Raw genomic sequence first — 14,489 nt, forward strand, 5'->3', positions numbered from 1 at the left:
CAGAGTTTGCTTGGATTGGCAAGTTACTATCAGAGATTCATTCAATATTTCTCCAAGATAGCGATTCCCTTGACCCGGTTGACGAAGAAGACCATCACGTTTCGTTTGGGGCCTGAGCAACATGCAGCATTTGAGGCTCTGAGGCAGCGATTTATGCGTGTAACATTGTATTTCAGGTTTTTCTGTTTAATCCCTTCGTTTTAGAAATATTTTCAATTTAGTCCCTAGTCGAGTACGTTGGGCGTACTGGCTCGAGTGTTTGACGCAGAGGCACCCATGTACGTTGGGTGTACGCTATGCATGGGCAAACCCTAATTTTTAGGATTTGTGTCCTATTTAAACAACTTATGACACCTTGGAGTTCCTTATGACCACCCTCCACTTCTCTAAACCCTAAGAACGAAACCCTAATGGCCATTTGTGAGATTTGAGCTTGGAAATGAGTTTTGGTGGTGTTTTTGGTTATTTGAAGGAAAAAGAACAATTAGAGGTTGTTATGGTGTGGCTTGAGCTTGTAGATCTAGAATCATCATCAACATTGCAAGCTATTTGAGGTAAAAAGCTCTCAACTTGATGGTTCCTTATGCTAGATCCAATTTAGGGCTTTATTTATGCATTTTTGGGTCCTATAAGCCATATTTGAGAGTATGGTCTACTCTAGAAGCCATGGATGGTAGATCTTAGCACCTTTGAGGTCCTTTGTCTATAAAAATGCAATCTTTATGAGTTATATTGGTCCATGCATGTGATAGGATCCTTATTATGTTTCTCTTTGAGTTTTGGGTCCCATTAAGTCATGCATGGGAGTAAAGTTGCCAACTTTACCTATTAAGACATCATTAGGGACCAAATCTGAGACTTCGACATGATGGTTTAATCGTTTAAGCACTTAAAGGTGAAGGTGGTCGACTACGTCGTATGCTAGGTGTACACAGCTCGTACACAGCTCGTATGTAGGGGGAAGCCTAAGTACACCCAGCGTACTCAGCAGCCTTAACAAAGGTCGACTTTCTCAGTTTGGGCCATTTTGGTCAGAAGAGTTTTGGCCCCTATTGGGCCATTAGCCTTCTGATTTTTCGGCCATTGCTATACATTGGGCCTTCTTGGAATTAGGCACATGATGGGTTTTGAGCCCAATTAGGAAGTTGGGCCATAAAGTAAGGAAAGCGTAAAATGGACTTTTACCCTGAGGGTTGGACAATCAGACTAGGATTCCAACTGTGGGAAGTGGACTAATTATTAATTGGTTATATTTGATGATGCTAGCGCGAGGATTTTTCCGGATCGGCAGTCCGAGCTTTATCTGGGTATTATGTGATGATGCTAGTGAGGTGAGTTTCCTCACTGTGCTTGGTGGGTCGAAGGCACCAATGCCGGCCCATGGTTTATTATGATTAGTATTCTAGTTGTGTGTGTGACTCTTGCATGTATGATATTTGATATGTATATCGGGCGGGGCCCGATGCCAGGTGGGGCCTGATAAGTATATTGTATGTTATTTATCTTTGTGATTCTTGCATGTGTTTATGTGTTTATATCTATACTAGGCGGGGCCTGATGAATGTGATGAGGTGGGACCCATCTCATATTTTTGATAGATTTGTTCCGAGTGGGCTCGATGCCGGGCGAGGCCAGATGTCGGGTGGGGCCCGTTATATGTTTGATATGTATGGTATGTGGTGTTTTAGGGAACTCACTAAGCTGCATGCTTACGGTTTTCAGTTTATGTGGTGAAGGATTATGTTTGCGTGATCCTTTATCACCCGGGGAAGGTCAATGTGGTGGCCGACGCACTCAATAGCAAGACGGCTAGTGCTCTAATCATGGATTTATGATAGAGGATGATAGTGATTACTCCACTATTGGAGCAGATTCTTGAGGGTCAGGTCGACGCTATGAAGGAAGAGCACCCGACGAGTGAGCGCATAGTGGGTCAAGTGGCTTCCTTTGATTATGATAGTCATGGGTTATTTACCCTTCATCGAAGGGTGTGGGTTCCGCATTTAGGTGGTGCGCATTAGATTTTGATGTAGGAGGCGCACAAGTCGAGGTTCTTTATTCATCCTAGAGTAATAAAGATGTATAGAGATCTCTAGTTTGATTATTAGTGGCCCTACATGAAGCGGTATGTGGCCTGGTATGTGGAGAGGTGCTTGACTTGTAGGAAAGTCAAGGCCGAGCATCGGCGACCTCATGGCAAGTTGCAGCCGTTAGACATTCCCGTTTGGAAATGGGAGGAGATTACTATGGATTTCATCACGAAGTTGCCACAGACAGCGCGCAGAGTAGATACGATATGGGTCGTTATGGATCACTTGACCAAGAGTGTGCATTTCATCCCAATTCAAGAGAGTATCTCTGCAGAGAGGTTCGCTGACATTTACATCAGAGAGGTTGTTGCACGACATGGGTTCTCAGTTTCGGTGGTTTCAAACAGGGATGTCCAGTTTACCTTCAGGTTCTGGAAGAGGTTTCACGAGAAGCTAGGTACTTGTTTGTATTTCAGCATGGCTTTCCACCCATAGACTGATCGATAGAGTGAGTAGACTATCCAGACCTTGGAAGATATGCTTCGGGCATGTGTATTGGATTTTGGTGGGAGTTGGTATACGTATTTTCCTTTGGCACAGTTTTCGTATAACAACAGTAATCATGCCAGCATTGACTGACCTCCTTTTAAGATGCTTTATGGGAGGAAGTGAAGGACCCCGATATGTTGGGGTGAGGTTGGTCAACAAGTAATATGGAGTACTGAGGTGGTACTCAAGACGACAAAGTTAATACTCTAGGTTGGGGACATGGTGCTCCTGAAAGTATCCCCTTGGAAATGTGTCATCCGATTCAGGAAGATGGGCAAATTGGGTCCCAGGTATATCGGTCATATCAGGGTTTTGGCCCGGGTGGGCAAGGTTGCTTATCGCGTGGATCTACCCGAGGAGCTCAGTCATATCCATAGCACGTTTCACGTCTCTCAGATGTGGAAATGTTTGGTTGATGATTCCGCGGTGATCCCATTGTAGGATATTCAGGTGGATGATCGCCTAAACTATATTGAGATATCGATTGTTATCCTTGACAGGAACATGAAGGATCTGCTGAACAAGACGGTGGATCTTATAAAGGTGCAATGGCAGCACCACAAGGGTTTAGAATGGATGTGGGAGCCTGAGGTCATATGAGGGAGCATTATCCGAAGTTTTTTGCAGCGACAGACTTCGAGGACGAAGTCTGATTCAAGTGGTGGAGAATTGTAACGTTTGCAGTTTAGGTATTTCCCTTCTTGCCCTCAAACTTAAAACCTTTTTCATTTGGGTCCCTGGCCAGTACGTTGGGCGTACTGGGTCGAAAAGTTGGTCGCGGAGGCATCCACGTATGCTGAGCATACGACCACCTAGGACAAACCCTAATTTTTAGGGTTTGAGCCCTATTTAAACACCTTAAGTTGCTCTTGGACCTTTTTATGACCAACCTCCACCTCTCCAAACCCTGAGAACAAAACCCTAATTGCCATTTGAGTGTTTTGAGCTTGAAAGTGGCCTCTGAGGGTGTTTTTGTTGATCTTGAAGGAAGAAGAGCTCTTGGAAGTTGCATTGGTGCAGCTGAAGCTTGTGGATCCAGAACCATCACTAACTTGGAAAGCTTTGGAGGTATACAACAATTAACTTGATGGCTCTTTATGATAGATCTAGTCTAGGGCATGATTTTGTGCATTTTATGGTCCCATGAGTTCTCCTTGTGGGTTTGAGCCACTCCAGGAGCTAGGAATGTTATATCTTAGCCTCTCTGATGTTCCTTGTGCATAAAAATGCTATCTTAACGTGTTATATTGATACATGCATGAGTTAGGGCTTTTATTATGGGTCTTAATGGTCAAAAACGAGTATCGAGTCCCATTAAGTCATGTAAAACTATAAAGTTGCCAACTTTAAGTGTTAAGACCTTAGTTTGTAGTAGATCTGAAGTTTTTGACGTAATGGTCTTAAGGGATTAAGACCCTATGTTGGCTTTTGGGAATAGGGCCAATACGTCGGGTGTACTCCTTAGTACGTCGCGCGTACTCGGTCAGCAGCCCGCTTCCGGCTCAAACATGCATATGTGGGGCATACGTGTGGGATATGTGAGGCGTACGCCAAGCAGTCGGCCTTTATTTGTTTTGGGCCATTTTTGGACTTGGATTTCTTTTGGGCTTTGGGCCTTAGTAGGATTTTGTGCTTTATATCTGCTGGGCCATAGTTGGACCTTAGGTTTATGCATTGGGACATTTTTAGGCCTTGGGCCACTATAGAGTAGTGGGCCAAGATAGTTGGGCCCAGTAAGGAAAAAGGTAAAATAGTCTTTACCTTAGAGGTTGAGGATGATGAGTTGGGACCTGGTTATGGCTTATGACCTAATTATTAATTAGGGTATTGTTTGATGATATTTAGTGCAGAGATTTCCCGGATCTGCAGTCCGAGCTTTTATCTGATTTTTCAATAGTTTGAGGTGAGTTTCCTCCTAGTGCTTAGCAGGTCGAAGGCGCCAATGTCGACCCATATATTATGGTTATCTGTATGTTAGTTGTCTGTGTGAACTTGCATGTGTGTATATATTGTATGTATGACGGGCGAGGCCCGATGTCAGACGGGGCCTGATGAGTGAGTTGGGCGGGGCCCATCACATGATACAAACAAATATGTTCTGAGCAGGGCCCGTTGCTTGCTGGGCATGACCCATTATATATTTGATATGTATGGTATGAGGTATTTTGGGGAACTCACTAAGCTTCAAGCTTACAGTTTTCAGTTTATGTTTCAGGTACTTCCGAATCGAAGGGGAAGAGCTCGGGGTGATCACATCTCACACACCATGATTTCCACCTTATTTGATTTTGGATGTATTGGGATGATTGATTGACATACTCTGATTTTCCTTTATGGTTTTATGAACATGTTTAGTTGATGGTTTTATTATTATGAAAACGAAATTTTTGGTTTTAAATTTTTGGACGTTACATCGATGTTGGCTTTTGATAGTTAAGGAATGGTTTTGTATCCTTGTAAAAGCTTCTTGAGTTGTTATATGTGTGGATTTGGTTGTATGTATTTCTTTGAAGCTACATGGTTAATAATATCGAACCTTTTCATCATCTATGTGTTATGAAAAGCAGGAGTCGTGTAAATTGTCTTGAGTAATAGATACATGATTTTAGAAGGAATGGGTTATCTTTCTAGTTTACTGATTCACAATGTTGAAAGTTTCATGGATTATTATTGTATGGACTGATATGAACATAAGTCTATAATGGGGATATGAACTACTGATGGAGCAAAAAGCTAATAAAGTGCTTGGGAGTGTTTTAAATGTGCTTATAAATTATTCAAGGCACCCATTTTCTGATACACTAGTTGTCGTCTCACCTTTATTATATGTTTTACGACTTGTATTTGTTAAAAGATTATTTTGGTGGGCATTCATTTCTTAAAGAGGTGGCTAGAACAAGGGTCGGTGTATCGAAAAATAGATATGTCATGTGCTTGAGTGTGTAACACCTGTGTTCCAGATTGGTTAAGCCTTTTGTCGTCAATGACTAAATATGGAGTTTTGAAGAAAACTCTATGCCACGACGTGGTGCAAGGATGCCTACGACGTGGCCATACCGGAAAGGAACATGCGTTTTACGGAGCCACCACGGCGTGGCATAAGGCCGCCATGGCGTGGTAGCTGTTCAGGCCCAATCCCACATATTTTTAAGGCTGTTCACATATTTAAGCATCTTAACCCCCATTCTAGGTCATCTTCTTCAACCTCTGTCCCTTCATTTAGAAACTATAGCCTCTCTTCCATGGAAATGAGTTTGGTGGCTTGATCATGAGGTTAATGTCTTCTTTTGGTGAAACTTAAAGAAGAAAGAAGTTCATCTTGGTGCAAGAAATCAAGGAACAAGCTTGGATCCAACATCTTCTCCATATTTCTGAGTTATTGGAGGTATAAAGTTCATATCTTGACATTTATGTTTCTTGTTCAATGTTTGAGCCTATTTTTGGATGTTTTGGTCCCATTCTTGGATGCTCTTTGAGTTTGAGGAACTCCAGAGCTTGATATGGTTTTCGTATAGTCTTGAACTTCCGAGTTAGTGAGAAAAAGGTCTTAGCTTGAGTGTTCTTGATTACATGTTTGAGTTTTGGTCATATTAAGTGCTTATTGGACTTAAGGCTCATAATTTTACCTTTGGATGAGGTCCTAATGGATAAAGTTGGAAACTTTATCCATTAAGTCATTGAGAAGGAGTAGATCTGAAGTTTTGGATTTAGATCTGTAATGATTAAGTGCTTAGTGAAGAGATGGCACTTCAGGCGGTTTCCCACGGTGTGGCGAAGGTGACTACGACATGGTGGAGTTTGAAACCTCGACTGTTTTGTCCTGGCATGGCCACAGTATGGCCAAGGAAGGCCACAACGTGGCAATGGTCTACATGATGACTGTTTGACTTTGATCGTTGACTGTTGACTTTTTGACCAATTTGACTTTTGGTCAAACTTGAGTAGAATTAAGCATTTGGCTAAGGATTGATTCAGTTTGGCTTTAGGAAGCTTGGGTTGGTTGTTCTCTTGCTAAGGTGGCGGTTGAGCTTCTGATGAGTAGTTCATGTGAGTTTGCTCACTATACTATAGGACACTAGGATTATATGTGCTTGTAGTCTTTATGACTCCTGTTGTGTGTTTTGTATACATATGTGCTTGTTTGCTATATGTATGTGGGGTGAAATAGACCTGGTACAGCCTTGTGCTGACATATTAGTTGAAATAGACTCGGGGGTGAAATAGACCTAGGGTAAAATAGACCCGGTACAGCCTTGTATTGACATATAAGTTGAAATAAACTCGGGGGTAAAATAGACTCGGGGTGAAATAGACCCGGTACAACCTTGTGCTGACATATGAGTTGAAATAGACTCGGGGGTGAAATGGACTCGGTACAGCCTTGAGCTGACGTATATGTATGGTATTCGGTGTTTTGGGGAACTCACTAAGCTTTATGCTTATGGTTTTGTGGTTTAAACATTTTCAGGTGCTTCCAATTTTAAAAAGAAGAGTCCGGTTTGATCGCACTGCATTCCCTGAAGATTTATTCCTCAATGATTATTTATGATTTTATTATGATGTTTTGAGAATACTTTTACTCTAATCGTCTTTTGAGATAATGTATGAATGGTTTTGACTTATTTAAAATGAAATTTTTACTCGGTATTTTTGGAATGTTACAGAGTGGTTACAAATGTTAAAGTGTCTACTTGAAATTAGAAAGCTAGTAGTTTATTGATGATGTAATTAGCTCTTAGGTTGACTAAACAGATTCTATCATTGTGACTTTGATTATTGTATAATCATCTTTCTATATCAGTTTATGCGCATATGACGACTGTGCATCTAGTTTTGTGTATGTCAAGCTTGTAAATCATGTTCTTCTTTTTAGACTCCAGTCAAGATTTATAAATTCATAATCTTTTTGTATCTGGTCATGTTGCTATTAGTGAAGAGAACTCTCAAGCGTTTGAATAGAAAACCATGTGGTCCATCTGTGCTTCACTTTTACTTCTCTACACATAATTTGATAATTTCTTTGCTTTTTTTCCTGACACGACGAGGAGAACACATGTTGTGTTGATGCCATGATATTTCAAGGTTAATAATATAGCTCGGGTTGAATGTTGTTGCTTCTTCCGCTAATTTTAGCTCCGTGTATGTTGACTTTATGAGGGATATGTAACTTCCCAATTTACAACATTTTTTAGTGCTAAGCTTTTAAAATGTTTTATGACATTAAGTCATAATTTACTAAGAAGTGGTCCGACACAAACCATTGTAAACATGTTTACAAGATGGGTGTTACCACTTACCAAATTTATATCATACAAAACAACAACAAGCAAATAAGAATTACAAATGATCATAATTAGGAGTCTATATGAAAACTCCACTCCATCTATCTTCCAACATTCTTCAAGTAATCCATAATTCTAAGTTCCTACCTTTCGAATTCATGAGACACGTCACATTTAAAACAAACTATACGTAAGACGGAATGTCTTATGAGCTATATGAGTTTTAGACTCTACGAGTAATAGAATTTGAAATGATATTTCGATGGCCTCATATTTCAAAAAACTTATGATAAACTCTTACATATTTCAAACTTTAAGCATTAAAGTATAAAACACAATGCTTAATCTTGACTTTCACAAGAAACTTTACTAAAAAAACAAACTTCAACTTTCAATGAAGCTTTTATATACAAAACAATCACATGAAACTTCTATCTAGTAGCGGTTCTACTTTGAAGACTCATAAAGATTGCTCATGCAAAGTGTTCCAACAAGGCAATACCAATCTTGTGGAAACTACTATCGGAACGAATGGTGGTTTATTTATTTATGAAAACGATTAGGTAGTTGAAGCATTTGTCGAGTTTGTCATCTAAGAAACACTTCCATTCGATCACTTCGACAACACTCGACTTACCGAAATAATCAAACTGAACTTGCAACCCCAATATAACACTTTAAGTCGTACTACTTTTGGATGTGATGCAATTATTGGACTTTGGGTCCAAGCCAAATCCAAAATGATAGTAGGCTTTGCAAACTACAATAATTCATTGTCGTTTACTTGTGACATTTGGACCACCCCCCATGGAAATGCCAAATCTTGTCGTTCGCACATCGGTTTCACCCTAAATATTGGCTAATGACGAAATAGACGAGTAAATTTAAATTATTTGTTATCCACATACTGATGACAGAGGTAGATGAGGGTGAATTTGATGAGTTTATACAAGGGGTATCAACTCCAATTATAAAAGTACCAAAATAGATTACGGTGAATTTGAAAAGTTATCAGATTATAAATGTTTGATTGCACGAAGATGACCAATTTCAAGACTATAATAGTTAGTATTTTCAATTTCGATGTTTTTTTATGTAATTCAAAGTTCAAACTATGTTTTTTTAGACAAAATTTCACAATTGGTCCCTGTGGTTTACATAATATCGCACTTTGAGGACTTCCTAGCAAAAAGTCACGCCACTGGTCCTTATGGTTTCAGTTCATTACGCGATTGGTCCTTGACCCTAACCCCGTCACTTTTGTACCGTTAGTGCAGGGGTATTTTAGTCTTTTCATTTATCAGTCACTGTAATCCTTCATCACCAAAGCTATCTCCCAGCATCTCGATCTTGACTTTTGGAACATCATCGAATTCAACCCTCGTTTCAACTTCCGATGTCGTTGATTTATGATCAGCAATAAGGGTATGTGTTGTTGTTGATGATGATTTCTTCACCCAACTACAACGACTTGTGTGATAGGACTAGGGTTAGCGTTCTTGAAGCTGTTAAAGGAGATGAAAGTACCGATCGATCTACAAGAGAGTGAGTGAGAGAGAGAGAGAGGGGGAGATAAAGAAGGCTAACAAAGTTATGTTCGATTTGCAGGTTCTGATTTGTAGGTTCCAAAGAATCATCGTTCGTAACCTCTTTATTCTCCTGCGATTATTGGGCTCCGATTTTTAGGGTGTCGTCGGATCTTTGGGGAGGAAACGAGAAGAATCATCGTTCGTAATCCCTTCAGCCACCACTCCCGTTTCCGCAAGAACATATAGCGAACAACAAAAATCACGGGTAAGATCGATCATATTCATGACAAATATAGATTCAAAACTGAAATGAAGCCCCTTAGGTTTATTGGGCTAGTTTGTAACTTTGGGCTTTAGGGTTTACAGTCATACATCATCGATAATTTTGTGCAGATTGGGGCGATTCAAGCTTCGGTTTCAAGGTCGCTCTCTATACCTGGGTGAAACATTGTTATCGTAAGATCAATTTCTTTTGCAACACGTAAGGATAATGATCAAGTCGAGAGTGCCAATGGTACGTTTTTTATTATATACACTTGCGATTTGATTTTCATATTCCAGTTTTATTGAAACGATTTTGTTTCAAATGAAGATCAAATCGGTTCTGTTGAAGTGAAGAACGATGAAGAGATTGATGAGGAAGAAGCGATTTGCAGAATCTGCTTTAATTCATGCGATGAAGGTAATCAGTTGAAGATGGAATGCAGTTGCAAAGGTGCGCTTAGACTTGTTCATGAAGAATGTGCAGTTAAATGGTTTAGTGTTAAAGGGAACAAAAAAACTGTGATGTTTGTGGCCGTGAAGTCTCAAATTTACCAGTAACTTTGCTTCGTATGCCAAGTTATGTTCAAAAACAAACCATGAATATGAATCCACAAAATCAACATCTGAATTCAGGAACAATAAGGTAGCTTCATTAAATTTTCAAATTTTAATGGAAAATTTAGAATTCCTGAATTCTTACATGTTTGTTTATTTAGTGCATAGCGGGATTTTGTGGTGCTAGTTTTGATAAATGAAAAGACTAAAATACCCCTGCACTAACGGTACAAAAGTGATGGGGTTAGGGTCAAGGACCAATCGCGTAATGAACTGAAACCATAAGGACCAGTGGCGTGACTTTTTGCTAGGAAGTCCTCAAAGTGCGATATTCTGTAAACCACAAGGACCAATTGTGAAATTTTGTCTTTTTTTTATTTTGTATTTTAAAACCTGATATAATAAACGTATTTATTTGGTTGGAGTGAATTTTGAATAAAGAAAAATAGATTTTTTTTTCTAGTTTTACCTAAACCGATTTTTTAAAAGATCGGTTAATCCATAACTGAAATCGGTTAGACAGGTTATCCCTTTGAAGACCAAAAAACCGATCAAAACCAGTCAAATTGTAACGCCTGGATCATGGTATGTATTTAATTTATTATTTATTCAAATTATAAGAGCAACTCAACGAGTTGGAAGCCCCAAACTCATCGAGTAGAGATTATAAGGGCCGCGTAAATAAGTGACTTACTCGACGGGTTGAGAGGCCTCAACTCGACGAGTAGACCGGCTGGGATGAAACCCAAATTTCTAGGGTTTTGCACCCTATTTAAAGGACATAATCTTCCCTCACCAGCCCCTCATCAGCCTCCCTAAACCCTAAATTGTATTGTGAGCTCCTTGTTGAGAAACTAGAGGTTTTGAGTGGATTTTTCTGTGTTCTTGTTCTTGGTGAAGGACTTGGAAGAACTAGAAGGTCATTGAGCTTGAGGAGAAGCACTAGATCTGGGATCTCGCCCGTCTTTGGCAACTTTATGAGGTAAAAAGTTTCAAACTTGATGCTTAATGGCTTAGATCTCTCTTAGTCTTGTTTTATGGATCTTTTTGACCCCATTGTTGGAGCATGATAAACCTTCATAGTCATGATGCTAAAAACTTCCATTCTCAGTGTTATTTGGTCCTTAGATTCATAAAAAGGGTCCTAAACGCATTCATGCCCAAGAAAAGACCATATCCATAGAAATAGGTTGCTATATCTCGAGATTGGGTCCATTTGAGGCATGCAAAGCCATCAAGTTGTCGACTTTATAGATGTATGCCATGGAAACAATGTAGATCTATATTCTGGAACCTTGGATCTGAGGAAAGGGCTTAATAGACTAGAACTATAAGGAACTCGGCGAGTTCATAGAGGAACTCGATGAGTTGGGTCGAACAGTCCCGATTCTGTGATAGGGAAGAACTCGGTGAGTTCATGGAAGAACTCGACGAGTTGGCTCGCGAAATCACAATTTTGTGATTCATGGGAACTCGGTGAGTTGAAGGGCAAACTCGACGAGTTGAGTCAACTGGGAGCGTTGACTTTGACTTTGACCTGGACTTGACTTTGACCATAGTTGACCCTAAGGGGTTATAGGTACGAAATGGTATCTAAGGAGTTGTTGTGATTCATGGAGTGAGTAGAGCTGATTCCGGAGCAGAGACGTTTCGGCTAGCATCCGACATTTGAGGTGAGTTTCCTCCTGTATGAATGGGTCGAAGGCAACAATGTCGGCCCGTATATGTATGTTAGTATGTTCCGGACTAAGGTCTGATGCCAGACAGAGCCCGATGTAGGTTTATACGTTTCCGGATTTCGATCTGATGTCGGGCGGTGCCCGAGGAATGTTTGTATGCTTGATGTCTTCGTGATTCTCGCATGTGCCTGTATTGTATGTTTCTAGATTACGGTCCGATGTCGGGCAATGCCCGATGAATGTTTGTATGTTTCCGGATTTCGGTCCGATGTCGGGCGGGGCCCGACGAATGTTTATATGTTTATGTTATATGATTATTTATGTGTATTTGTTGATATGATATATGTATATTGAGCTTTGCTCGATGCCGGGCGGGGCCCGATGCGGAACACTGTCCGATGCCAGGCGAGGCTCGATGAAGGGGCGGGGCCCACTATATGTTTGTATGAGATTATATGATTATGTGTATGATATGTGGTAGTTTGGGGAGACTCACTAAGCTTCGTGCTTACAGTTTTTAGTTTTTGTTTCAGGTACTTCCGGTAGCAAGGGGAAGAGTTCGGGATGACTGCATTGCACACATCATGATGTTAACATGGGATGTTACTCTGATATATATATATATATATATTTGACATGTGTTTTGATATGGATATACTGATTTTGATGTTTCGAGATAATATGGTTCCTGTTTTGATAAATGATTTTTGGTAACTATGGTTTATTTCATAATTTAAAAATAAAATTTTTAGTCATGATTTTTGAGATGTTACACAGATTTTAACAAAAACCGATTAAAACCCGAATCTCTTTAAGATAAAAAAACGTTTTGGTTTAAACCGGTAAATGTCCACCTCTAGAGGAGACTAGACTCAATAGGCTTTCTTCCAGCCCATAAGCTATAAGTTGCATAAAGTCCGTGAACTCAATGGCCAACCTAGGATATGCAGCCCATAGTTTTTTTAAAGGACGTTTTATAATAACAAATTGCTTTTTTTTTTTTACATTACCTTATAAAAGTTGCATCATTTTTTGTACATACCCTGCTCATATGCTATGCTAGATCTTTCATTTTTTAAGTACTAGTTTTGTATAAATTGAAAGCATGGTGTAACTCATGCTTTGGAACAGAAATAAATTAGAGAAAGAACAAAGAAGTTGCACAAATTTCATCACATATCCTTAGCGTAATTCTAATGTCACGTTTGCATCGATCTACACTTGAATCATACAAATAACAGATCACCGATAACTCGAACCATTGAAGAACTGGAAATCAAAAAAATCTTTAAAAAACCAGATGTCCGAAGAGAAGCAAGTTGGAATTTGATTTGAAGCAATTAACAAATCTACACATGAATCCAACAAAATCGAAGACAGAGAGAGAGAAAAAAAAAAAAAAAAAAAGACCACAGATTTCTACACAGATCCTTCACATAATTCAAAAGTCATATTCGCATCAATATATCAGATCTACACGAATCCTACAAAATCAGATCATCCCAACAAGTTGAAGACCCGAAAAAACAACAAAATCTTGAATAAAAAAGAAAATTGAAAGCACGAAGAGAAGCAGTTAGATATGAATTGAACTAATCAAGAAATCTACACTCGAATCTTACAAAATCTGAGAAAAGTTGGATTCTACAGATTTCTCAGCAGATCCTTAGCAATATCCAAATGTCAACTTTATGCATTAATTACAGATGAATTCCACAATAGCAGATCAATCGAACGAGTTTGAAGAACCGAAAAGCAACACAACCAAATACTAATACGAATATTTGAAGAGAAGCAATCGGAATTTCAATCAAAGCAGTTGAATTTCGAAGATAACAAAACCTCAATATCAAAACCAAATCTTAAGAATAGAAAAAAGCTTACTTGATTCGAAGACGTTAAAGACTGAGGCACTGTATGATATTAAACCGACTTGTATTGCCTCTATACCATTGAAATGCGTTTCAATTCATCAACAAAAAGCACATATATATCATAATTTCATATCGAGCTCATCTACATCATCCTGTTAATAAGGGAGATTAGTTTTTACGAGAGACAAAATGTTAAGAGGTGAAAGTAAATTATCTGAAAGAGTGAGGTTGAAAATAGAAATAAAGATGGTTTCCTATAAAGTGACATTTTAGCCATGGCGTCAGGATATGAAAACGATAGGCAAAGACCGATGACCTGGTCCATACACCTGAAAGCCAGAAGAGCAACAGCTGGCTGTTATTTATCAGAGCATGGAGCTACTGTTCTATACCGCGTCACTTTAAATACCCACTATAAAGTCTTATTTAACTTTATATTTTTAGTTATATGTTTGTACTTTGTATTATAACGAATAAATTATATGTAAAATTAAATATTTTGAGAAATTTTTTATTTTAGATATATTATTCTAAAATAAATATGTATGGATATATGACATAAGTTGTACGATCACTTGACGGATTCAATTGCCAAATAAAAAAGTTTCTTACGTAAATTAAGTTTTTACCTAAAAATCCGACTTAAATTTGTTATAGGATAATGACTTGATATGATAATAAACTATGAGTCTATAAATAATATATACATTTAGTTATTTTTTACATG

The 14,489-nt window shown here is 38.9% G+C and overlaps 1 long non-coding RNA gene across 3 annotated transcripts in view; it reads right to left on the reverse strand.

The window, feature by feature from the left end:
• The window catches only part of LOC145118882 (uncharacterized), a 31,245-nt gene extending 17,031 nt beyond the window's left edge, over positions 1–14,214 (reverse strand). Inside the window, exon 1 of one of the 3 annotated variants that reach the window (XR_013713532.1) lies at positions 13,773–14,214. This is a non-coding gene — a long non-coding RNA (uncharacterized LOC145118882). The remainder of the gene's footprint in view (positions 1–13,772) is intronic. The other 2 variants (XR_013713533.1, XR_013713531.1) reach the window with 2 other exon arrangements.
• Positions 14,215–14,489: the final 275 nt, after the last annotated feature.

This window comes from Lactuca virosa, chromosome 6 (genome assembly GCF_052849685.1).
Source record: "Lactuca virosa cultivar CGN04683 chromosome 6, Lactuca_virosa_CGN04683_v6, whole genome shotgun sequence".
Classification (NCBI taxonomy): domain Eukaryota; kingdom Viridiplantae; phylum Streptophyta; class Magnoliopsida; order Asterales; family Asteraceae; genus Lactuca; species Lactuca virosa.